The sequence below is a fragment of the Anomaloglossus baeobatrachus genome, unplaced genomic scaffold (genome assembly GCF_048569485.1).
Source record: "Anomaloglossus baeobatrachus isolate aAnoBae1 unplaced genomic scaffold, aAnoBae1.hap1 Scaffold_2255, whole genome shotgun sequence".
NCBI classification, from domain to species: Eukaryota; Metazoa; Chordata; class Amphibia; order Anura; family Aromobatidae; genus Anomaloglossus; species Anomaloglossus baeobatrachus.
The window spans coordinates 111423-135838 of NW_027441999.1; the positions used below are offsets into that span (position 1 = coordinate 111423).

A 24416-nucleotide genomic window follows, 5' to 3' on the forward strand; every position below is an offset into this window, starting at 1 on the left:
TCCCATTCTGTATGCTGATAGCGCGGTTCCGATGTGGGACTGATCCAAGACCTCAGCCCCGGATCCTATATGCTAGTTGGCTGCAGACTCGGTGAGACAGGTCCGGTGGCTCTTCTAGCCTTTCCTGCGACCCTTGCACAGTTGGTAGACAACGTGAAGTATATCTACCCTAGGGTTCTGTACCCCGACAGCGCCGATCCTGTGGAAGCAACCGCCTGCTTCTCCCCAGCGACCGTGTTCAAACGCCTTGGCCCACAGAGCTGCCTCGCGGTACATCCGCTCTGCTCCATGTCTAGATCTGTTCCCTCCTTTGTAGTTGTATTGTGTGTTCCAAGCTGTTTCCCCAAGCCGCTGCCACCGGCTGGTTCACTACTCTCACCAGGTCAACCTGCTCTTCCCACTTTGTGCTCCTGACTCCCCCTGGTGGTTGCTTCTCCCTGACCCTGGGTCCCAGCTCCTGTGGATCGGGGAGCCCCTAGTGCGGTGGCGTCCTGTAAATCCAACCGCTGTAGTGTTCCCCTACTTTGACTTGACCCTGGCATGGTCCCCTAATTGGGGTGCAGTACCCTGTGGCGCCTTATGCCTCAGGGGCTCCACAGCAGGATTAGAGCTGATCATAGATGTGACTTCTCCATCTATCTGTGACTTTTGGATCACATTTATCCTGTTCTGAACACTGAACACACTGAATTTACATCAGGGTTTCGACACTAGGTTATCAGACAGAGAGAGGTCGCCCCTATCTCACGTTCACAAAGTCACCACGCAAGCCAGCACTAGTTGGATCTGCTTTGCTTTACACTTAGCTGTGCAGATGATCCTTGTGGTGGCGCTGCTAGGGTTAAGCAGACCCTTGTCTTTCTTGGCTTACCATCCTGTGTTGTCTCAGCTGTTCTGATTTCTGCTCTCCCCCTGGTATTATTATTATTATTATTATTTATTTAGCACCATTAGTTCCATGGTGCTGTACATGAGAAGGGGGTTACATACAAAATACATATACAAGTTACAGTAGACAGACTAGTACAGAGGGAAGAGGGCCCTGCCCTTGCGGGCTTACATTCTATAGGATTATGGGGAGGAGACAGTAGGTGGGGTGTAGATGGGGCGGCAGCTCCGCACGGTGGTGGGGCGGCAGCTCCGCACGGTGGTGGGGCGGCAGCTCCGCACGGTGGTGAAGCAGTGAGGTCATTGAAGGTTATAGGCATTTCTGAACAGATGAGTCTTTAGGTTCCGTTTGAAGTTTGTAAGTGTAGTAGATAGTCTGACGTGTTGAGGCAGTGAGTTCCAGAAGACTGGGGATGTTCGGGAGAAGTCTTGGAGGCGGTTGCATGAGGAGCGAATGAGAGAGGAGGAGAGGAGATCTTGGGAGGACCGGAGATTACGTTTTGGAGTGTAGCGAGATATTAGTTCAGAGATATATGGAGGAGACAGTTTGTGGATGGCTTTGTAGGTCAGTATTAGTAGTTTGAATTGGATACGATGGAAGATTGGGAGCCAGTGAAGGGACATGCAGAGAGGAGAAGCGGGGTGGTAGTGAGGCGAGAGGTGGATCAGTCGGGCAGCAGCATTAAGGATGGACTGGAGAGGGGTGAGCGTGTTAGCAGGGAGACCACATAGGAGGATGTTGCAGTAGTCGAGGCGGGAGATTATGAGAGCATGCACTAGCATTTTTGTAGATTGAGAATTGATGAAGGGACGGATTCTGGAAATATTTTTGAGTTGAAGACGACAGGAGGTGGTGAGGGATTGGATGTAAGGTATGAAGGACAAGGCAGAGTCAAAGGTCACTCCGAGGCACCGAACTTTGGGTGCTGGGGAGAGCGTGATGTTATTTATTGTAATAGATCAGGTAGAGAGTGTAGGTGAGATGGAGGAAAGATGATCAGCTCAGTTTTGGCCACATTGAGCTTTAGGAAGCGAGAGGAGAAGAAGGAAGATATAGCAGATAGGCACTCTGGGATTCTGGACAGCAGAGATATGACATCTGGACCAGAGAGGTAGATCTGAGTGTCATCGGCATATAAGTGGTACTGGAAGCCATGGGACTTTATGAGTTGTCCCAGGCCAAATGTATAGATAGAAAAAAGTAATGGTCCCAGGACAGAGCCTTGAGGGACACCAACAGAGAGAGGACGGGATGAAGAGGTTGTGTGGGAGTGGGAGACACTAAAAGTGCGGTTGGAGAGGTATGAAGAGATCCAAGAGAGGGCGAGGTCTCTGACGCCAAGGGAAGAGAGGGTCTGTAGTAGGAGGGAGTGGTCAACAGTGTCAAAAGCTGAGGATAGGTCTAGAAGTAGGAGTATAGAGAAGTGGTTGTTAGCTTTGGCAGTAAGTAAGTCATTTGTGATTTTTGTCAGGGCAGTTTCAGTGGAATGATGTGGACGGAAGCCGGACTGTAGGTTGTCAAAGTGAGAGTTAGATGAGAGGTGGGAGGAGAGTTCAGCATGGACGTGCTGTTCCAGGAGTTTTGAGGCGAATGGGAGTAGCGTTATGGGTATAAGTACTCACCACTTTACCTCAGTAGTTGCCAGTGATAACTTGCTTTTCCATGGGCTGGCATGGAGGTGAGAGCCATGGAAAGAGAAATTGCTTTGAATTTGATCCTGGAGATTGCTGCTTGGAATGTTTTTTGTGTCTTCCTATTGATCTTCTCCCTTTTTATTCATTTCTTTCCATCCCCCTTTTTTACCACTTGTTGTTTGGGAATGCAGTTTCTTTTTCTGTTGTCTGTCGTTTTCCTTTTGTGTCATTATCATAAAGCAGGACTAGTGTTCCTCCTGCCCTGCTCACTAGACATGGTTGTGATTAGGGTAAGACAAGGATAGACACGTGATTGCCGCACGAGGTAAAAGAACCTGTCTTGGGACATCGGGGATCTCAGGGTTGCTCAGAGTAAGTGACAGGGTTTATCCTTCCTGTTCTTCCCTAGAGGCAGTGATTCCCACCCCATCTTTCTCATGATACACCTCTCAGCCTCTTGGTGAAACACAACAACCAGGAACTGCCCTGTATTGGTAACTTCTGCCTACTGTCAGAAAAGTCCAACCTCAGAGGCTCTGGTGATGACTGGGTAGGCACTTAATCATGCCCCTCCGGATAAGCCTGGTTCAGGGCGCAGTGAGGCTACACCCTTCTCCTAAACCTATTAGCATGACAGGTTTACATGTAATTCTTCAAATGACATGATTCAGATGAAACCCCCAAAAGATCCATTCACTGTAATAAGGCTGCAGAGTTAGTCTGGACTCCTCATGGCAGCGCAGCAATCATCCCTATCTAGTGACCGGTTATCTCCAGTAATTGTATTATTACAACGAATTCTTTATGATGTTACATCGTCATCTTCTCCCCATTCAGGTCCTTATAATATCAGATCCTCTCAGTGGAGATCTTCTATATAAGAGAATTCTCCTGATTGACCCATCAAGGATGGATATGGACAGGGACAAGATGGCGGAGAGGATATTACACCTCACCCTAGAGATCCTCTTCCGGCTTACTGGAGAGGTGAGCGATTCTGATGACGTCACATTACATCATTCTTATCTATGGGAATAACAGATGGACAGAACTGGAGAGGTGAGGACTCTGGAAATGTCTGGAGTGAGATTTATTACTGTGTCTCCCCATAACCAGGATTACACAGTAGTGAAGAAGACCTCTAGTGAGCGCTGTCAGGCCCCTGTGTCTGAGGGATGGGGAAGACCCCTGAGCCCAATCACGGGGCCTCCACCTCACCCCCCGATACATGAGGACATCAATGACCAGAAGATCCTAGAACTCACCTACAAGATGATTGAGCTGCTGACTGGAGAGGTGACACTGCTGGGAATGCTGGGACATTATACAGTAACGCTATGAAGGGATCGGGGGTGACGGTATCATTGTATGTGTCAGGTTCCTATAAGGTGTCAGGACGTCACCGTCTATTTCTCCATGGAGGAGTGGGAGTATTTAGTAGGACACAAAGATCTGTACACGGACGTCATGATGGAGGTTCCCCAGCCCCTCACATCACCAGGTAATAGACAGGACTAAATACACATGGCCTATAATTATCTGTATGTAAGGAATGAATTCAGTCCCTGTGTGTGTCTCCTCCAGTTCTATCCAGTAAGAGGACAACACCAGAGAGATGTCCCCGACCTCTTCTCCCACAGGACTGTAAACAAGAAGCTCCCGATGTTCCTCAGGATGTGTTTCCTCCAGCTCTATCCAGTAAGAGATATCTACTCATGTACTTTCTGTACTAATTTTATGTTTACATTTTTAGGCTTTCTGTTCTGGTTTATTTCAGCTGTATTTTCTTTGCTTCTGCTTCTTCTGCTGTTTGTTTCTAGTGTCTTCACTATATTGTTATGATGGCAACTTAACCCCTTCAGCCCCCGGGACTCTTTCCGTTTTTCCGTTGTTTTTTTTTTGTACTCCTTTCTTCGGAGAGCCGTAACTTTTTTTTTTTTCCGTCAATCTTGCCATATGAGGGCTTGTTTTTTGCGGGATGAGTTGTACTTTTAAATGAAACCATAAGGTTTACCATATAGTATACTGGAAAACTGCAAACAAAATTGTGATCGCCCAATAGTTTTTGGGATATTTTATTCACTATATTCACTATATGGTAAAACTGATGTGTTGTTGTGATGCCTGAGGTCGGTGCGAGTTTGTAGACACCAAACATGTATAGGTTTACTTGTATCTAATGAGGGGTTAAAAAAAATTCACAAGTTTGTCCAATAAAAGTGGCGTACGTTTTGCGCCGTTTTCCGAAACCCGTAGTGTTCTCATTTTTCGGGACCTATGGCTCAGTGACGGCCTTTTTTTGTTTTCCCAAGCTGACGTTTTTAACTGTACCATTTTTGCGCAGATGCTACGTTTTGATCGCCTGATATTGCATTTTGCGCAAAACTTGCGGCGACAAATAACGTAATTTTGGCATTTGGAATTTATTTGCTGCTACACCATTTACCAATCAGATTAATTGATTTTATATTTTGATAGATCGGGCATTTCTGAACACGGCGATACCAAATATGAGTATATTTTTTATTTTTTTAACCCTTTAATTTTCAATGGGGTGAAAGGGGGGGTGATTTGAACTTTTTTTTTTTTTACTTTTTTATTTTACTAGTCCTAGGGGGCTATATGGATCAACAATGCGATCGCTCTGCCCTATCTGTAGATCTCAGCTACAGAGCTGAGAACTGCAGATATGCTGATTTACTCTCCGTGCTGGCACTATGCTGGCACTGAGAGGAAGTGACTCATGTTAGCTACAGGCGTCATCACATAACCCTGTGCTACCATGGCAACCACCGAAAGTCACGTGATCACGCACGTGACTTCCGGTGGGGGCGGGGGTAAGTGAAAGTAATGGTTGCACGCATAGACATCTCGCTGCCAGACTTTGACAGCGAGATGTAAGGGGTTAAATGTCGCGGGTGGACTGCAATTCCACTCGTAACATGCAGGCACACATGTCAGCTGTTGAAAACAGCTGATATGTGTGGGGATCGCCGCGACCTGCCCACGGCAGGGGGCAGGGATTAACCTCACACGATCCATGACGGATATATCTGTCATGGGTCGTGAAGGGGTTAAATACCTGCAGAGGGTTCATGAATACCCTGTTTCCCTGAAAATACGACCTACACCGAAAAAAAGCCCTAACATAATTTTATGGGATTTTTGGAGAATGCTTGAAATATAAGTGTGACGTCCTAACAAAACCAGGTAGTCACAGAAAGAGTTAAACCTCCTTGGTACCACCTGATCCCACACTGGTACAGTGAAGCAGCCGCACCTCCCCCAGTGTAACAAAAGGAGCAGGAAGGGAGGAGTTGAGTCAGTCGGTGGAAGGAGAGCAGACAGGGTCTGCAGCTCTTGTGCTGCTGGGGAAGTGGAGCAAAGAAAAAGCAGAGTCTTGGAGATGAAGTGAAGAGTAGGCTCAGGGGCTCCCGTAGTGGAACGGGGCAGGGTAGTGGCCCGCCGGTAGTGTGCCCAGGACCCTGGACTTGTGCAAAGAGAGGACTTCCCCCATCCAAAACAGAGAAGGTGACTCATAGCTGGAGTGCAGGAGAGAGAGAGGGCCCTGCTTCTTGTACCGGGTGTGGGATCCGAACACCCCCGTACCAAAGGCCTACGGATACCGGCAATTTCTGTGCTTCCTGACCCTACACATGAAAGCAGCCTCATCCAACACCAGGACAACCGAACTGTGAGTTTCCTGCTCCTTGCAATCTCTGCCACCACCACAACTCCCACTGGGCCCCGGGGCATCCATCCCTACCCACGGAGGGTTAACAACATCCAGCTGCCAGCACAACGCCCCCGGGAGTCCCCTCAACGGCAGCGGTGGTACCCCATTTACCATATGCCGTGGGTGGCGTCACGTACAAACTTTCCAAAATCCCATACACCATAACCCCCTTTTCAATTGAAGTGACCATGAGACCTCCGGGTCCGTAGACCCTCGAGCCACCCACAGAAGGTCCGGACCCGAGCAGCGTCGGCTGCTGAGAGCGGGGTGGTACATAAGCACCAGGGCTGTGGAGTCGGTAAGCCAAACCTTCGACTCCGACTCCACAATTTCTCTTGCACCGACTCTGACTCCGACTCATACATATATTGCTTATAGTTAGGTGAAAAATTTATTGTAGTACATGAACATGTGTATGTGAACATCAGACATTTAATAATTTTTATGATACAATAATTAATATATTTGGATAGAACATACAATATATTTATTGGATACAGCTTTAGAACACAAAAAACTGTAATAAATTGTAAATATGTAATACACTATGTAATATACAGTAGATTACATATATCTTGTGTGTGTATTTATCTTGTGTGTATATGTGTGTGTGTGTGTATATATATATATATTATATTACATATTTACAATTTACAATTTATTAGTTTTTTGTGTTCTAGAGTTGTATTCTAATAAGTGTATTTTATGTTCTATCCAAACATATTGATTATTGTATCATAAAAATAATTAAATGTCTGATGTTCACATTGTACTACAATACATTTTTCACTTAAATATAAGCATTATACTAAATGTTATTATTTAGTAAAATATTCAGCACATTCTGCATTGCACGACTGTCCCCAATTTATTATATATTTTAGGAGTCGGAGTCGGTGCATTTTATACCGACTCCGACTCCACCAAAATGAGCTCCGACCACGACTCCAACTCCGGCTCCACAGCCCTGATAAGCACTACTCCAAAAATAAGCAGTAGTTACAGTCAGAAGTTGGGAGGAGTCAAACTGTGCAATTTCTCAGGAACCCCACTCTCTTATGGAGCCCATCAGTTGTATTCTAAGGTTGATTGTTTAAGGACCTTTGATGACTTCAAAGTCATGTGACATGATGTAACCAAAGGTCTTTTAATTGCAGGAGTCTAAACTGAACAGGACACGGGCTGGCATGCAGGACTGGTATTAGGGGAAAGGGAGAGCAAACTGGACAATTTCACAGGGCCCCCATTCTCATAGGGGCAAGGTGTTTATATGCCAATTATAGGACTGCTTAAGGACCTTTTTGACATCACGTCATGTGGCCAAAGGCTGGTGTGTGTGTGTGTGTGTGTGTGTGTTCACGCCAATTTTAACCAGCTTTGCCAAAATGGGCAGAGCTTGGCAGAAGAAGGGTGTGATGCCACCACTTCTCTAATTCATAACAAACTGCGGCGTTCCCTATGCCAGAAATCTCACTCCAGGCCCTGATGTTATTTGTCAGTGTCCATTGCCGGTCTTGATGAACTGGAGCCCTAATGTTTATCTGCACAGACCGCAAGACCCTGCAACTTGCTTTGGATACAAAGCCTAAGGATAGGCCATCAACGTTATAGTCCCGGACAATCCCGTTAAATATCCGGCATCTGTCTGTAACTATTTTATGTTCGTCTTGAAAAAAAAATGTATTTGAAATTGTCTATGTTGTGGATCAATGTTACAAGGAGATTTTTGCAGGTTTTGCCAACTGTCATGGCGGCGTCAGGATCTCTGGAAATTATAGATTTTGGTACTCTGCATGTTCACCTCTCTGATGCCTGTGAGCAGCGCAGGGAGACGCAGGCTTCGAACCCCAGGCTTGGGCAGGCTAACAAGAGTTATTCTCTGCTGGGCTGCTTGTTATGTCTGTGATCACATGCTGTAGAGGAGAAAGTATCTATCGCTCCCCTTCTGTATATCCTGGCTGGACTATTTCATTAATGACTCATAGACTCGATTGAACTTTGTCACTGTGCGAGTGTCGCATCGCATCAATCTCCAGACAGCAGCGGGTCGGCTCCTTGTGTTGCCATGCAGCTGAAGCGCTCCTGTCCTGAGATCAGTCCATGCGGGGTGATGCCCATGCAAGATGCAAGTGCAATCATCCCCTCACTGTCACACTGCTTCTTGCTCTGTACAGAACGATGTAGCAGAGCTGACAATGCTCTCTGCTTCTCACTGTGTATAGACTGTGTCTGTACAGAGTGATGAAGCTCACAATGCTCTATCTGTGGATTACGTAGGATTAAGGATTTTTTTATTATAAAGATGGATTCTCTAAATGTTTTGTTTTTTTGTTATATTTCTAATAAACTTTTTTCTCTTTTTTTTTTTTTACTGTTTACTAGAAATTCATGGTGGCCATGTCTAATTTGGCGTGACACCATGAATTTCGGGCTTAGTGCCATCTGAGAATACAAAGTTGGTATTAATCCCTTTATTACCCAGCGTGCCACCACCACTAGGGCCACTGGATGAGCCGGGTAAAGCGCCTGGAAAAGGCGCTAAGGAACAATGTGCCATTTCCAGGGGCGGCTGCGGGCGGCCGAGAATCCCAGCCCCCAGCTGATTGGCTGTCATTGACTGGCAATCAAAATATAGCGGGAGCCCATGCATTTTTTTTTTTTAAATAATTAAAAAAAAGAAAAAATAATGGGCTTCCCTATATTTTGATTGCCAGTCAGGTAAAGCCAGGCAGATGGGGTGGAGGTGGCAGCCCGTAGCCGCCCGCTTCGTCTGTGCGTAATATCAAAAATCAAAAATACCGCAGAGCGCTACTGCATTTTTTAAAATAATTTATTTTTATACAACTATATATTGTGTACATTTTATTTATAAAAAAAATAAAAATAAAAATATATATACACACAGCTCTGGCAAAAGTTAAGAGTCAACTGCAAAATTTTTAGTTTTTCTGATTTTTCTCTTTTATAGGTACCGTATTTTTCACTTTATAAGACGCACCCCAAATTTAGAGATAAAAAAGGTAAAAAAAAAATAAAAATGGGGTGCGTCTTATACTCCGGTGTTGTATTACAGGAGAGGGGCAGCAGCAATGGTGGAGTGGGCTCACAGGAGGCAGAGGTTGTGCTGGCAGGCGTGGCGGGTCAGTGGTGGCAGACGCGGCGGGTCAGTGGTAGCAGGCGCGGTGGCAGCAGGTGCGGCGGGTCAGTGGCGGCAGCAGACGCGGCGGGTGAGTGGTGCAGTAGGCCGGTGCGTAGAGTGTCCCAGTGTATCCGCGGTCCCAGTTCAAATGATGGTGCCTGGAGCAGCGCATGCACAGATGGATGGAGCTCTCATCCAAGGGCTTAATCTGCGCACGTGCCAACTCCAGGAGCGGCGCGTGCGCAGATGGAATCTCCATTTAAGACCTCCATCTACGCACACGCTGACTCCTGCCGCCATCATTTGAAACTGGGACCTCGAACACACTGGGAAACCTGCCGCATAGCCGCCCGCACAGAGTGGCAGCCAGCAGGCCACCCACACAGAGAAGCAGTCGGCACCGACAGGCACCCAGCTGCCACCTGCACACAGGCACCTGACGGCCGCCCGCCCGCACACAGGCACCCGGCTGCTGCCTGCACACAGGCACCCGGCCGCCTGAACGCACCTGATCGCCGCACAGACAGGCCTCCGGGGTAGTTATATTCGGATTTTAAGACGCAACCCTCATTTTTTTTCACAAATTTTTGGGAGGAAAAGTGCGTCTAAGGCTATGTGCCCACGGGGACAGTGTCCTGTGGTTATATCCACAGGACATTCCGCAGGAGCTCCCAGAAATCCGCAGCACAACTTTGTCTGTTTACATGCTGCGGATGCACAGCGGAATGTCCTGCGGATATGTTGCGGGCATTCTGCATTGAGGATACAGTACCATGGCTTCGGCACTACATCCTCAATGCAGAACAAGTGCTGCAGTGATCGGGAGTTCATACTTACCTCCATCACGCAGCACTTCTCTCGGGCCGTGTCTGCACTGTGCAGGAGAAGGTGGGCGGGCCTGAACTAGCTCCGGCTATCACATGACCGGAGCTTGTGCAGGCCCCGCCCACCTCTTACTTCCTGTACCTGGCTCCACCGCGCTCCTTTGCACTGGACGGAGAAAGTGACTCCTTGTCTTCTATCAAGGCAGGTAAGTATGGTACCCTGCGGAGAAATCCGCAGGAATAATTGATATGCTGCAGATTTTTCCGCATGCGGAAAAAAATGCAGCATGGGCATAGCAGTCCCCAAATGCCATAGAAATGGCTGGGGACTCGCTGTACTGCGAATGTTTGAAAAATCTGCGGAATTTCGGCGAAAAATTCGCGGCAAATTCCGCAAATTTTCCACAGCGTGAGCACATAGCCTTATAATCCGAAAAATACGGTATATTTTTGAGTAAAATGTAAATTGTTGTAAAATAAATACAACATTTTTTGGTTGGAAATTCGGAGACGTTGTCAGTCGTTCATAGAATAAAAGAACAATCTACATTTTACTTAAAAATATAAAGAAAAAAATGAAAATTTTTCAGTGGTCTTTTAATTTTTGCCAGAGCTGTAATATATATATATATATATACCGTATTTTTCGGACTATAAGACGCACCTGACCATAAGACACACCCTGGTTTTAGAGGAGGAAAATAGGAAAATAAAATTTTAAGCAGAAAATGTGGTCATGACACACTTATGGGGCGAGGATCTGCTGCTGGCACTATTATGGGGTAATGTCCTGCTCATATACTACCCAGCCTGCTCATATTCTCCCCAGCCTGCTATATACCCTCATCCTCCTTATATACTCCCCCCGCCTGCTATATACTCCCCATGCTGCCCATAATATACCCCTATCCTGCTCATATCCTCCCCATCCTGCTCATATCCTCCCCATCCTGCTCATATCCTCCCCATGCTGCTCATATACTCCCCAGCCTGCTATATACCCTCATCCTGCTCATATACTCCCCAGCCTGCTATATACCCTCATCCTGCTCATATAGTCCCCAGCCTGCTATATACCCTCATCCTGCTCATATAGTCCCCAGCCTGCTATATACCCTCATCCTGCTCATATACTCCCCAGCCTGCTATATACCCTCATCCTGCTCATATACTCCCCAGCCTGCTATATACCCTCATCCTGCTCATATACTCCCCATGCTACTCATAATAAACCCCTAGCTTGCTATATGCTCTCATCCTGGTGTATGGCCGCATCCTGTGGCACATAAAAAAAAAAAACGTTCATACTCACCTCACCTCACTCCCTGCAGCACCGCTCCTCTTACCGTCTATGTCAGCGGCAGCTACGCTGAATGCAGCCGTCCCCCTGCGGCATCGCGATGTCCTCCGGTGGTATGTGTGTGGACACGTGCGCACAGCGATGACGTCATCGTTGTGCGCGCCGCTAGTCACAAGTCAGCTGCCCGGCACAGACAGGAGACCGCGGTGCTGCAGGGGAACGGTGAGTAATGTGTACTGATACACTGCTTCCCGCACTGATGATGATGTTCGGGGGGCAGTGAATACAGCCGCACATGATCACTCCAGGCTGCAGTTGCCAGGGGTGATCATGCAGGCCGGCTGTTTATCCCCGCCTATCACCCCGCCCACCTGTCAGCGCCGACTTCATCGCTGAGAGATGGGCGGGAGGATGGGCGCGCATATTAAATGAGCGGGCCCACGTGGTCACGGCAGGCTGCTACAGCCTGCTCGTGCCCCCGATGACCCGCTCCACCGCAGCACCCACATTCCCCGCAGCCACAGTCAGACCATAAGACGCACCCCCAACTTTCCCCCAACATTTGGGGGGGAAAAAGTGCATCTTATGGTCCGAAAAATACGGTATATATATACAGTCAGGGCCAGAAATATTTGGACAGTGACACAAGTTTTGTTATTTTAGCTGTTTACAAAAACATCTTCAGAAATACAATTATATATATAATATGGGCTGAAAGTGCACACTCCCAGCTGCAATATGAGAGTTTTCACATCCAAATCGGAGAAAGGGTTTAGGAATCATAGCTCTGTAATGCATAGCCTCCTCTTTTTCAAGGGACCAAAAGTAATTGGACAAGGGACTCTAAGGGCTGCAATTAACTCTGAAGGCGTCTCCCTTGTTAACCTGTAATCAATGAAGTAGTTAAAAGGTCTGGGGTTGATTACAGGTGTGTGGTTTTGCATTTGGAAGCTGTTGCTGTGACCAGACAACATGCGGTCTAAGGAACTCTCAATTGAGGTGAAGCAGAACATCCTGAGGCTGAAAAAAACTGAAAAAATCCATCAGAGAGATAGCAGACATGCTTGGAGTAGCAAAATCAACTGTCGGGTACATTCTGAGAAAAAAGGAATTGACTGGTCAGCTTGGGAACTCAAAAAGGCCTGGGCGTCCACGGATAACAACAGTGGTAGATGATCGCCGCATACTTTCTTTGGTGAAGAAGAACCCGTTCACAACATCAACTGAAGTCCAGAACACTCTCAGTGAAGTAGGTGTATCTCTCTCTAAGTCAACAGTAAAGCGAAGACTCCATGAAAGTAAATACAAAGGGTTCACATCTAGATGCAAACCATTCATCGATTCCAAAAATAGACAGGCCAGAGTTAAATTTGCTGAAAAACACCTCATGAAGCCAGCTAAGTTCTGGAAAAGTATTCTATGGACAGATGAGACAAAGATCAACCTGTACCAGAATGATGGGAAGAAAAAAGTTTGGAGAAGAAAGGGAACGGCACATGATCCAAGGCACACCACATCCTCTGTAAAACATGGTGGAGGCAACGTGATGGCATGGGCATGCATGGCTTTCAATGGCACTGGGTCACTTGTGTTTATTGATGACATAACAGCAGACAAGAGTAGCCGGATGAATTCTGAAGTGTACCGGGATATACGTTCAGCCCAGATTCAGCCAAATGCCGCAAAGTTGATCGGACGGCGCTCCATAGTACAGATGGACAATGACCCCAAGCATACAGCCAAAGCTACCCAGGAGTTCATTAGTACAAAAAAGTGGAACATTCTGCAATGGCCAAGTCAATCACCAGATCTTAACCCAATTGAGCATGCATTTCACTTGCTCAAATCCAGACTTAAGACGGAAAGACCCACAAACAAGCAAGACCTGAAGGCTGCGGCTGTAAAGGCCTGGCAAAGCATTAAGAAGGAGGAAACCCAGCGTTTGGTGATGTCCATGGGTTCCAGACTTAAGGCAGTGATTGCCTCCAAAGGATTCGCAACAAAATATTGAAAATAAAAATATTTTGTTTGGGTTTGGTTTATTTGTCCAATTACTTTTGACCTCCTAAAATGTGGAGTGTTTGTAAAGAAATGTGTACAATTCCTACAATTTCTATCAGATATTTTTGTTCAAACCTTCAAATTAAACGTTACAATCTGCACTTGAATTCTGTTGTAGAGGTTTCATTTCAAATCCAATGTGGTGGCATGCAGAGCCCAACTTGCGAAAATTGTGTCACTGACCAAATATTTCTGGACCTAACTGTATATATATATATATATATATATATATATATATATATATATATATATATATATATATATATATATATATATATATATATATATATATATATATATATATATATATATATATATATATATATATATTATATACATACATATACACACATACGTTTTATATATATATATATATATATATATATATATATATATATATATATATATATATATATATATATATATATATATAGTGTGTGTGTGTATATGTATGTGTGTGTGTGTATATATATATATATATATATATATATATATATATTATAAAATAAATATTACACACAATATATAGTTGTATAAAAATAAGTAATTGAAAAAAATGACGTACATAAAGCAGATGGCTAATGGCTACGGGCTGCCACCCCCGTCTGCCTGGCTTTACCTTGGCTGGCAATCAAAATACAGGGAAGCCCTTTTTTAAAAAAAAACAACTTTTTTTGCCAGAAAAAAATTACGTGGGTTTCGCCATATGTTTGTATGCTACTCAGGTACAGCAGACAGGTACGGTCTGCCCCCAACCTTTAGCTGCCTATTTGTACCTGGCTGGGAACCAAAAATATAGGAAAGTCATTTTTTTAATTATTTCATGAATTTCATGAAATAATAAAAAACAATTGATGTGTGCTTCTCCCAATTTTTGTGTCTAGCCGGGCACAACTAGGCAGCTGGGGATTGGAATCTGCAGCGCAGGGTGGCCCAAGCTTTCGCCCCCCCCCCTGCTGCAAATTGCAGTCCGCAGCCACCCCAGAAAATAGTGCTTTCATAGAGGCGCAAGATGGCGCTGTATGAACTCTTCTAGTGGCCCTGATGGCAGGTTACAGGCTGGGTAATAAGGGGTTAATACCGGCTTTGTTTTACCAGCTGGTGTTAAGCCCAAGTTTCTTAATGTCAGGCAAGTTTAACCCGGCCATTAAGAATCTCTAATAAAGGGTTAAAAAAAAAGACACCACACAGAGAAAAAATTATTTTATTAGAAATAAATACACAGACACACTTAGGGACTCCATCTTTATTACTCCCTCTCACCCCTCCACGATCCTCGTCTTCTGTCACTGATCTAGCTCTGCTATATCTTAATGCACGGGGGGGAGGAAGAACGCTGCTGCTGCTCTCGCACTGTCTAATCACTCAATGAGTGATTAGAGGCTGCGGGTTGGTAAGCGGTGATGGCACCGCTGCCACCATTGCCATAGTAACCTAACGAACGGGTTACTATACTATAGTAACGGTAATCTCTGATCATATTATTCCCAGTGCCGTTATTCATCACCGGCTGTGGCAGCCAATCCCTGCATGTAGGCTGACTGTGTAAAGAGCACCAAGATGCAAAGAGGGGGAGCTGAGCATGTACTCGAGCATCTCGTCGGTACACAGCAGTCGCCAAGTTTACAGAGTACTGAGATGCTCGGGCAAGCACCGTGTACCGGCGAGCATGCTGACACTACAGGACCTTTGCACGATGTCATAATCATGTGACCCAGTCTGTAGCCAATGAGATAATACAACATTCCCACGTGACTCATCACATGGCTTTGATGTCACGAAAGGTCCTTTGGTTACCGGGAGAACACCACGATGATCATACTCAGAAGCAGAAGAAGCGGGAGACAGAGTGCAGGCCGCGTGCGAGACCTGTAAATAATGTTTATTATTAACTGTATTCTTTATTTTAAAGCCCCCCGCCCCATCCCATAACTGTAAAGTCCAAGATCGGTGATTGGACGCAAGATCGTGTTATCTCGATCCCAATCTACAAAATGATCCGACGAGTCTCCCCGATCCCGACCATCGGGGGGATCGCCCATCACTATTCTTAAGGCCCCGTTACACGCAACGACATCGCTAATGAGATATCGCTGGGGTCACAGAATTCGTGACGCACATCCAGCATCATTAGCGCCGTCGTTGCGTGTGAAACGAGCGACCGCTAACGATCCCAGGTTCCGCAAATATCGTTGATTTTTGACACGTCGTTTCTTTCCTCAATATTGTTGCACTTTTGGGATGCAGGTTGTTTGTCATTTCTGAGGCAGCACACATCTCTACATGTGACACCCCGGGAACGACGAACATCAGCGTTCCTGCATCCTCCGGCAACGAGGTGGGAGTGACGTTTATACGGCTGCTCTCTGCCCCTCCGCTTCTATTGATGGCCTGCTGTGTGACGTCGCTGTGACGCCACATGAACCTCCCCCTTAGAAAAGAGGTTGTTCGCCGGCCACAGTGACGTCCTTAGTACGCTATGTGCGTGTGATGGGCACTACCGATATTGTCCGCCTTGGGTAGTGATTTGCCCGTGACACACGCACGACGGGGGCGGGTGCGATCGCTAGCGATGTCGCTGCGTGTAAAGCAGCCTTTAGATGTCGAAATTGGACAACAGATTCAGAATACATTTTTTTCTAATTTAATTTCTGATGTTATGGTTCAAAAAAATGTACTTTAAAGATATCATTAAAAAATAATAACATTGTGTTTATTTTTAGCAGATGACTGTATTGAGAGTTCATATGGAAATCTATTATCTTCAGAGTTTAAAACAGATGATCAAAGTATCACACATGATACATATGAAGAGCATGCTGTTGTCCCAAATATACCTCCAGTCCTTCCTCAGAAAGCTTCATCATCAGATCTTTTCAAACAAGTCCAAAATTCCGATTTATCACAGAATTGTAAGCAAAACAATAGTTACAGAAGGGACGTGGAACATGAAACGGCTCCTATAAGGGTGAAAACATTTTCATGTTCAATATGTGAGAAATGTTTTACCAGAAGATCACATCTTAATATCCATCAAAAAACTCACACAGGGAAGAAGCCATTTTCATGCCCAGAATGTGGAAAATGTTTTACTCAGAAAATAACCCTTGCTAACCATCAAAAATATCACACAGGGGAGAAGCCATTTTCATGTTCAGAATGTGGGAAATGTTTTATTCAGAAATCACACCTTGTTATGCATAAGAAAAATCACACTGGGGCAAAGCCATTTTTATGCTTGCAATGTGGTAAATATTTTACTACGAAATCAAGTCTTATTGACCATGGAAAACGTCACACAGGGGAGAAGCCATTTTCATGTTCAGAATGTGGGAAATGTTTTTTTCGGAAATCACATCTTGTTCAGCATCAAAGATCTCACACCGGGGAGAAGCCATTTTCATGTTCAGAATGTGGGAAATGTTTTATTCGGAAATCACTTCTTGTTCAGCATCAAAGATCTCACACAGGGGAGAAGCCATTTTCATGTTCAGAATGTGGGAAATGTTTTATTCTGAATTCAATTCTTGTTCAGCATCAAAGATCTCACACCGGGGAGAAGCCATTTTCATGTTCAGAATGTAGGAAATGTTTTATTCAGAAATCACACCTTGTTAGGCATCAAAGATCTCATACAGGGGAGAAGCCATTTTCATGTTCAGAATGTGGGAAATGTTTTAATTGGAAATGTGAACTTGTTGTGCATCAAAGATGTCACACAGGGGAGAAGCCATTTTTATGTTCAGATTGTGGGAAATGTTTTGTTCGGAATTCAATTCTTGTTCAGCATCAAAGATGTCACACAGGGGAGAAGCCATTTTCATGTTCAGACTGTGGGAAATGTTTTGTTCGGAATTCAATTCTTGTTCAGCATCAAAGATCTCACACCGGGGAGAAGCCATTTTCATGTTCAGAATGTGGGAAATGTTTTATTCAGAAATCACAACTTGTTAGGCATCAAAGATGTCACACAGGGTAGAAGCTATTTTCATGTTCAGAGTGTAGGAAATGTTTTATGCGGAAATCAGAACTTGTGCATCAAAGATCTCATACAGGGGAGAAGCTGTTTTCATGCCCAGAATGTGGTAAATGTTTTACTAGGAAATCAGGTCTTGTTTACCATCAAAAAAAATCACACAAAATAAACCATTTTTATGTTCTGAATGTGGCAAATGTAATTCTCAGAAATCACATCTTGTTAAACATGTGAAGCAGCCGCACATGTAAGGAACCTTTTTCATGTTGTGAGTAACTGAAATGTTTAACTGGTAAATCAAGTCTTGCCCACATCACAAAACCAACAGAGCAGAGCAGCCATTTTTGCTTTTAAGAATTTGCCAAATGTTTTTTATCATTAATCAGGTTCTGTTGTCAGATGAGTAACACGGGAGAAGCCATCATGATGTACCATAATTCAAAGGGTTTTATCCTAAAATTGGCTATAGTTCCTTAAGTAAGAATTTGTGAGGAAAAGAACCATTTTCTTCTTTTTTTTTTTTATAAAAATTATTGTATTTTTTGAGCCATAAGATACACATAGGTTTTGAAGGAGGAATATAGGGAAAAAATTAACACAAATTATGGGGTCATGAAGCACTGTTATGGGTAGAATCTGCTGCTAACACTGTTACGGGGATAAAATCCCCCAATTCTGTACTAATGTCCTCCATACTGGGCCCCTTCCAGGTATATGTGTCTCCCATACTTGTATATAGGTCTTTCATCCTGGTATATATGTTGCCCATCTTTATCCCATCCTGGTATATATGATCCCCATCCTGGTATATATGGATCTTGTCTTAGTATAAATGTCCCTGTAACAGGGTGAAAATGTACATAAGATAAACTTGTATGTTTGATAATGAAGTATTGTATATTTATGTTATAACTTAAACGGCCACTAGTTGTCACTAGAGGGCAGGCACACTGCTAGACAGTAAGGGGTTACATTAGGTTTCCCTGGTAATGTAAACAGAGACAGTTAAAATTTCAGTTTAGATCTGGAGACTGCACAAGCAAGAAGAGCGTGACAGGAAGAAGGCTGCGAGAGAGGGAGAAGGTTGTTGAACTCCTGTGTTCTGGACAAATAGGATTGCCTGTTTTTTTTCATTGGACTCCTACTGCCCCTGACGAGGGGAATTCATCTGAGCAAACCTTTCTCCAGAAAGTGCTTGGATAAGGTCATCTAACAGTGAATAAGAAGCAGTCTGAGGGAGACCGACACCATCTTGGGTGGAAGACTTTTGTGAGTAGCAACTGACCTGAGACCAATCGGGGTACTAATAGTCAGTTAGGGACAGAAAGATAGGAAGAGGACACATTGAAGGAAGACTATTCTTTGAAAGACTGTTCGCTGACAAGGATCTTTGCTTGCTTGCTTATCCGGAGGCATTTGCTCTGACCCGAAATTTATCAGAAGTTAAACTGTGTTGTGCTGATAATAACAGACTATTCTGACTTTGCTTCATCACACTGTCTGGGGGCAGTGAGGTACAGAGTATTGCATAGCGGTACATGTACATAAATTCACTTGTTTCTTACTGTATATGGGAAGTTGACCGGGTACCCTGATTGAATTGTAAACATAAGGGGAGGTAGTTGTAAGATTATATCCTTGGAGGGATCACATGCTGTTATCTGTAGTAGTGCACTCGGGTAAGCCCCATTAATAGATAGGGGAGGGTGCGGTATAGCAGGGGGAAAAAAAATATAGTCTACTTCATCTCTACAGACCAACACTTGAAGTCCACCAAGTTGCATAAATTGTTATTGTTTATTCTGGGCTATTGTGGCCCATAAGTTGTAAGAGAACTGGTTTTGTAAATATTTTTTAGACTTATAAAGAAAACTGTTATTCACCATCTTTGTGTCCCTGGGTTTTCTATAGTGCCATCGTACCTTAATAGTCATAGCGACCGGCATCCGGCGTATTTGGCGTAGTCGGCAGGATACAGTGCTTGCTATGATTAACCCTGAGGAAGTGGGAGACGCAGCAACACCCCTGTTGTACTTCACCCCCTTCCCCTTGGTGACCAGCAGTGAGCGACTAATAGGATGCTTTGGAACGGGCTCACTGCTAAATGACCTGGCTAAGTTCAAAGGGTATAACTTACTGTTCAGTGATTGGGTGGGCCAGCTGAAGAACGCCATTGCCTTGCACACGGTACACCCCAAACTGCAGCCCGAGATCGCACTGAATGCTCTGGAGTGAGATGCCTGCAAGGTTGTTCTGCTGAAACCAGAAAGCCAGGGGAAGACAGTAGATGAAATAATTCAGATCTTGGAAAAAGCTTTTGACCATGTGGCAGCGGCCGAACAACTGCGAGTACAGTTTTTCGCTCAGATCCAGAGGAGCAGAGAGAGTCTGATTCAGTATGGCATTGCATTGGAAGAATTACATCAGGAGATTAAGAAGAAGTCGAATGTAACGGTGGGCGCTGAGGCCGAGGTTGATCGCATTTTACATGATCAGTTCATTGAGGGGATCTAAAATGAAATGTTAAGGAGCGAACTACTGTTGAACACAAGGAGTACCCCTGGTGTTACCTACGCTGAAATACAGCAAGAGGCAGTGGCGTGGACCCTGGAGGTGAAGTCTGCTCCGAAATGGAGTCACATGCAAACAGTTGACACAAGGGAATTGAGTCAAGACTCTAAGTAAAGCTAGCAGTCTTGCAGAAGACTGTGGAGGGTATGGCGGAACAGATGCAACAAATGCAGGCTCAGGGGACGCCACCAACATACCCAGCACCGATATGCCCCTATACTCCCATGCCTGGACAAATCCCGCCTCCTATGGTGGAAATGCAGTCACTGCATTATACACCATGAGGAACAGCGGCCGGCCCCAGAACAGAGGTAGCAAGAAGCGGGATGAGAGGGCCTATCCAGTGTTGGAGATGAGGAGGGATTGGACATCTGCAACGAGATTGCCGGAGGGGCAGAACAGAAGAAACTGCGACAGCAGTAAAAGGGAAGCCCTCTTTGTAGCTAGGCATACGGTGAGGCAGAACTGAGAATCAATGCCCGAACTCTGCTCAGAAGATCTGATTGTGGAGAGTATAGTTTGCTTGGAAGACGTTTGCGTGTCTGGTAGACACTGGATCAGAGGTGACGACTATGCTGGTGGAATATTTCCAGACGTACTTCAAGGAAGCTGCTAAACCAGAATCAAGGCATTTATTAAGACTGAAAGCGGATAACAATTAAGAGATTCCAGTAGCGGGCATCGCATAGATGAAGGTGCAGCTGTGCGGACAGAAGCTGGAAACCAAGGGAGTGATACTAGTGAAAACGCAGGCAAGGCCAAATCTCCCGGTGGTCCTAGGGATGAACATCCTGAGGAAACTGGATTCTCTTCTGTTCGAGCGTGATGGCCCAGGATACAGGAAAAGAGCAATAACTCATAAGGTCACGCAGAGGGCCCTACAGCAGATGGTCCGTTTGTGTGGCATACAGCAGAGTTCAGTGGGAGGAAGAGCAGTGGGAGCGGTGTACATCTCACGTGGCCCCGCTGTCAATATCTCTCCGGATCAAGAGAAGCTGGTGTTGATGCCGGTGGGGACCCATAGGAAGCTGAATGGTTTGGAAGTAATTCTGGAGCCAGTGAGACAGTCTGAAAGCATGGGAGGCTTCATGATCGCCAGGACGCTGGCCACTGTACAAAATGGGAGGGTGCCGGGGAGGTGCCTGAACTTACAGAGCCATGAGGCGACTTTGGTGGCGGGCTCAAAACTGGCTGATGTGTATGTGTGCGGTGAAGAAGTTCTCCACAAGAATCAGTTTACATTGAAAGGAAACTGCCAGACTGCTTGGACTCTGTCGATGCGGGCAGCAGAAAAATAGTCACCCACGCCCATGAGGAATGGTAAGAAGAGCATAGAGCTGATGAGGGATGGATATAACCCAGCTAACACCGGAACAGGTGTAACAGCTACAGACTACCCTATGGAATTACCAGTCTGCCTTTTCAAGGAGTGATGAAGACTTTGGCTGCACAAAGGCGGTAGAACACAAGATAGCCACAGGGGACGTGGCCCCAATCCGAGAGAGATATCGCCATATTCCCCCTAATCTATATCAGGAGGTCAAGAGTTTGTTAGCGCAAATGTTGGATAATGGCGTGATCCGTCAGAGTCCCTGGGCTGCGCTCGCTGTACTGGTTCGGAAGAAGGATGGGTCCTTAGAGTTTTGTGTTGGTTACTGCAAGCTGAATGCGCAGACCGTGCATGAATCATACCCGTTGCCAAGGATTGAAGAGTCTCTGTCTGCTCTGGGAAAGGCAAAATACTTCACCACATTAGACCTGGCTAATGGCTATTGGCAGGTACCCATGGCAACTAAGGATCGTCAAAAAACAGCTTTCATCCTATCAATGGGACTCTACAAGTTTAATTGAATGCCTTTCGGACTGACTAATGCCCCGGCCACATTTCAGTGACTGATGGAGTACGGTCAAGGCAATTACAACTTTAAATCGGTCTTGATATATCTAGGCAATGTAATTATATTTGGAGATTTGTGTGACCATAATCTGGGGAAGCTCCGGCAAGTGCTACACCAGCTAAAAGACAATGGACTCGAGATCAAATGTGCTACCCCTGCACCGGTCAAACTGCTCTGATCCAGGGTCTTCTGTGACTTGAAGGTCTCCGGACCCAGGGGCTCGGGGCCACTTCAAATGGAAAGGGGGTATTTAGAGGGGATAAGAGTTTGTGATGCCACCTGTGGTTCGCGGTGAGGGGAGTGCTGCCGATGGGAGTATCCGGGGGAGATGGAGTGGCGCAGCCAGATGACGTTTCCCCCCCCACGGGTAGGGGAGGCCCCGGGACTCCGAATGGTGGAGGTGTAGGGCAGCGCAGTGCTAGTTCGAAGCAGGGGAGAACAGCGTACTCACTTATGCAGTGTTAGTAGTAATGCAACCGCAAAGCAGACTCTGACACAAAGGTAAACCAAGTCTCCGGGTGCCGCTGCCTCCCAGGGGGAGCTCGTCCAGGAATCCACTCCCTTTAATGTTGCTAGTGGTCTTGACCTGCCTCCTTGCACTAATTTTAAGTGTTTTCGTGTGACCCCCTCAGCTTGCAGCTTTTAGGGTCCCGCTCCCCACTATTAGGTAGAGAAGCTGTGCTCTTGATGGCTGACACTTGGGATTTCAGTGGGCTGCATGGGTTGGAAAGCCCTATCCCCTTCGTGGTGTTGGTGCCTTCGTTCTCTGAGCTCTTGGGGATAGTTCATAGAGATACTATCCTCCACAGGTTAATTATCAGGTTGCGTGAAGCTACTCCCTGATCTAGGATCCAGTGCCCCGCCATGCTCGGTACCAGTTCAGTTACTAGGTACTCAGTTTTCGAGAACGGTCAGCACTGAAGTCAGGCTCCTTTTCTCCAATACTTTGCGACCGGGTCTCCGACTCCTCCGGTCCCAGACCACAGTCTGTGACCTAGCCAAAGTCTCCCAGGGTGCTCCAACTCCCCCTAGCTCCTCACTCTCTGAGGGCTACCACTGTTCTGACTGTCCCTCCCACCAGTCTGTCTGACCCCTAGGCGGGTGGCCCTATTCCAGCTAGACCACCCACTGGTGTGCCTGCCTGGGTGTCGTGTAAGGGGACTAGGGTTTAAATGCTGATTGAAGCAACATCAAAGTTAGGATCTCAGAACCATGGAGGGTGGGTTCTGCACCAGGAAGAAAAGAGGGTGCAGTTCCCTGACTAGTTCGGGGGCCCCCTGACTAGTTCGGGGGCATCACATAAACCCAAGAAGTATTGCTTGTGTGAGACCCAGATTGAATATCTGGGACATGTGGTGTCAGCGGATGGGGTGCGTCCGGCCGAGAGCAAGATACAGGCTTTCCAGGAGTGGCCCACTCCCAGAACTGTGAGAGACGTGCGGGCCATCCTCGGTTTGGCCGGATACTATCGTCAGTTTGTGAAAGACTTCGCTAAGATGTCTGAACCATTTAATGAGTTATTGAGGGGGACATCTCAGGGCCCCAGGAATCAGCCTATCCAATGGACCGATCGAAACAACAGGCATTCGACCAAATTTGGGCCGCTCTCATACAGGCACCTCTGTTGGCATATGCTCGCTTTGACCGGCTCTTTACTCTGTATACGGACGGAAGTCTGCATGGGCTGAGAGCAGTGTTGGCCCAAGAGCAAGAGGGATGGGAGAGGGTGGTCGCTTATGCCAGCAGATCCCTACGGGACACTGAGCGCAACCCTGATAAATATACTTCGTTCAAACTGGAGATGTTAGCCCTGGTGTGAACCATGACCGAAAAATTTCCTGAGTATCTGTTGAGATCGGAGGTTCTTGTGATTACAGACTATAACCTTGTAGCGCATCTGAAAAACGCCAAACTGAGAGCATTAGAACAGCGATGGGTAGCGTGAATGTCCAAATTTAATTACCCGATTCGATTCCGATCCAGCAAAGGGAACTCCAATGCGGATGTCCTGCCATGGGTAACGCGAGATACGCCAGAGTGTGAAGTATCGAAGATCTCGAGGATACCGAACTTCCTAACCTGAGGTGATTACCTGAGTTTGTAGATCTGGCACATTCAAGTGGGGTGGTGACACGAGTAGTCAGATTGGCCCATTCTTGATGAGTCTTCCCCAGCAATCTACAGAACGCGGACCCCTGGCTGTCATGAGAAAAGAGGTGGGTGAATCAGAAAACTTGGCCTGATTTGAAAGCTAGACCTGAGCTGAGCTCGGAGAAGCAAAAGTTACGGCAGTGGGACAGACTGACAATAACAGAGGGATTGTTGTAACACTGGATTTACTTACCGGCTGAATTAGGGTACCGATGGCAGGTAGTAATCCCATCCTTA

At 46.0% G+C, this 24416-nt stretch overlaps 1 pseudogene; it reads left to right on the forward strand.

The window, feature by feature from the left end:
• The window catches only part of LOC142261478 (uncharacterized), a 64239-nt pseudogene extending 44847 nt beyond the window's left edge, over window positions 1–19392 (forward strand).
• The last annotated feature ends 5024 nt before the right edge of the window (window positions 19393–24416 follow it).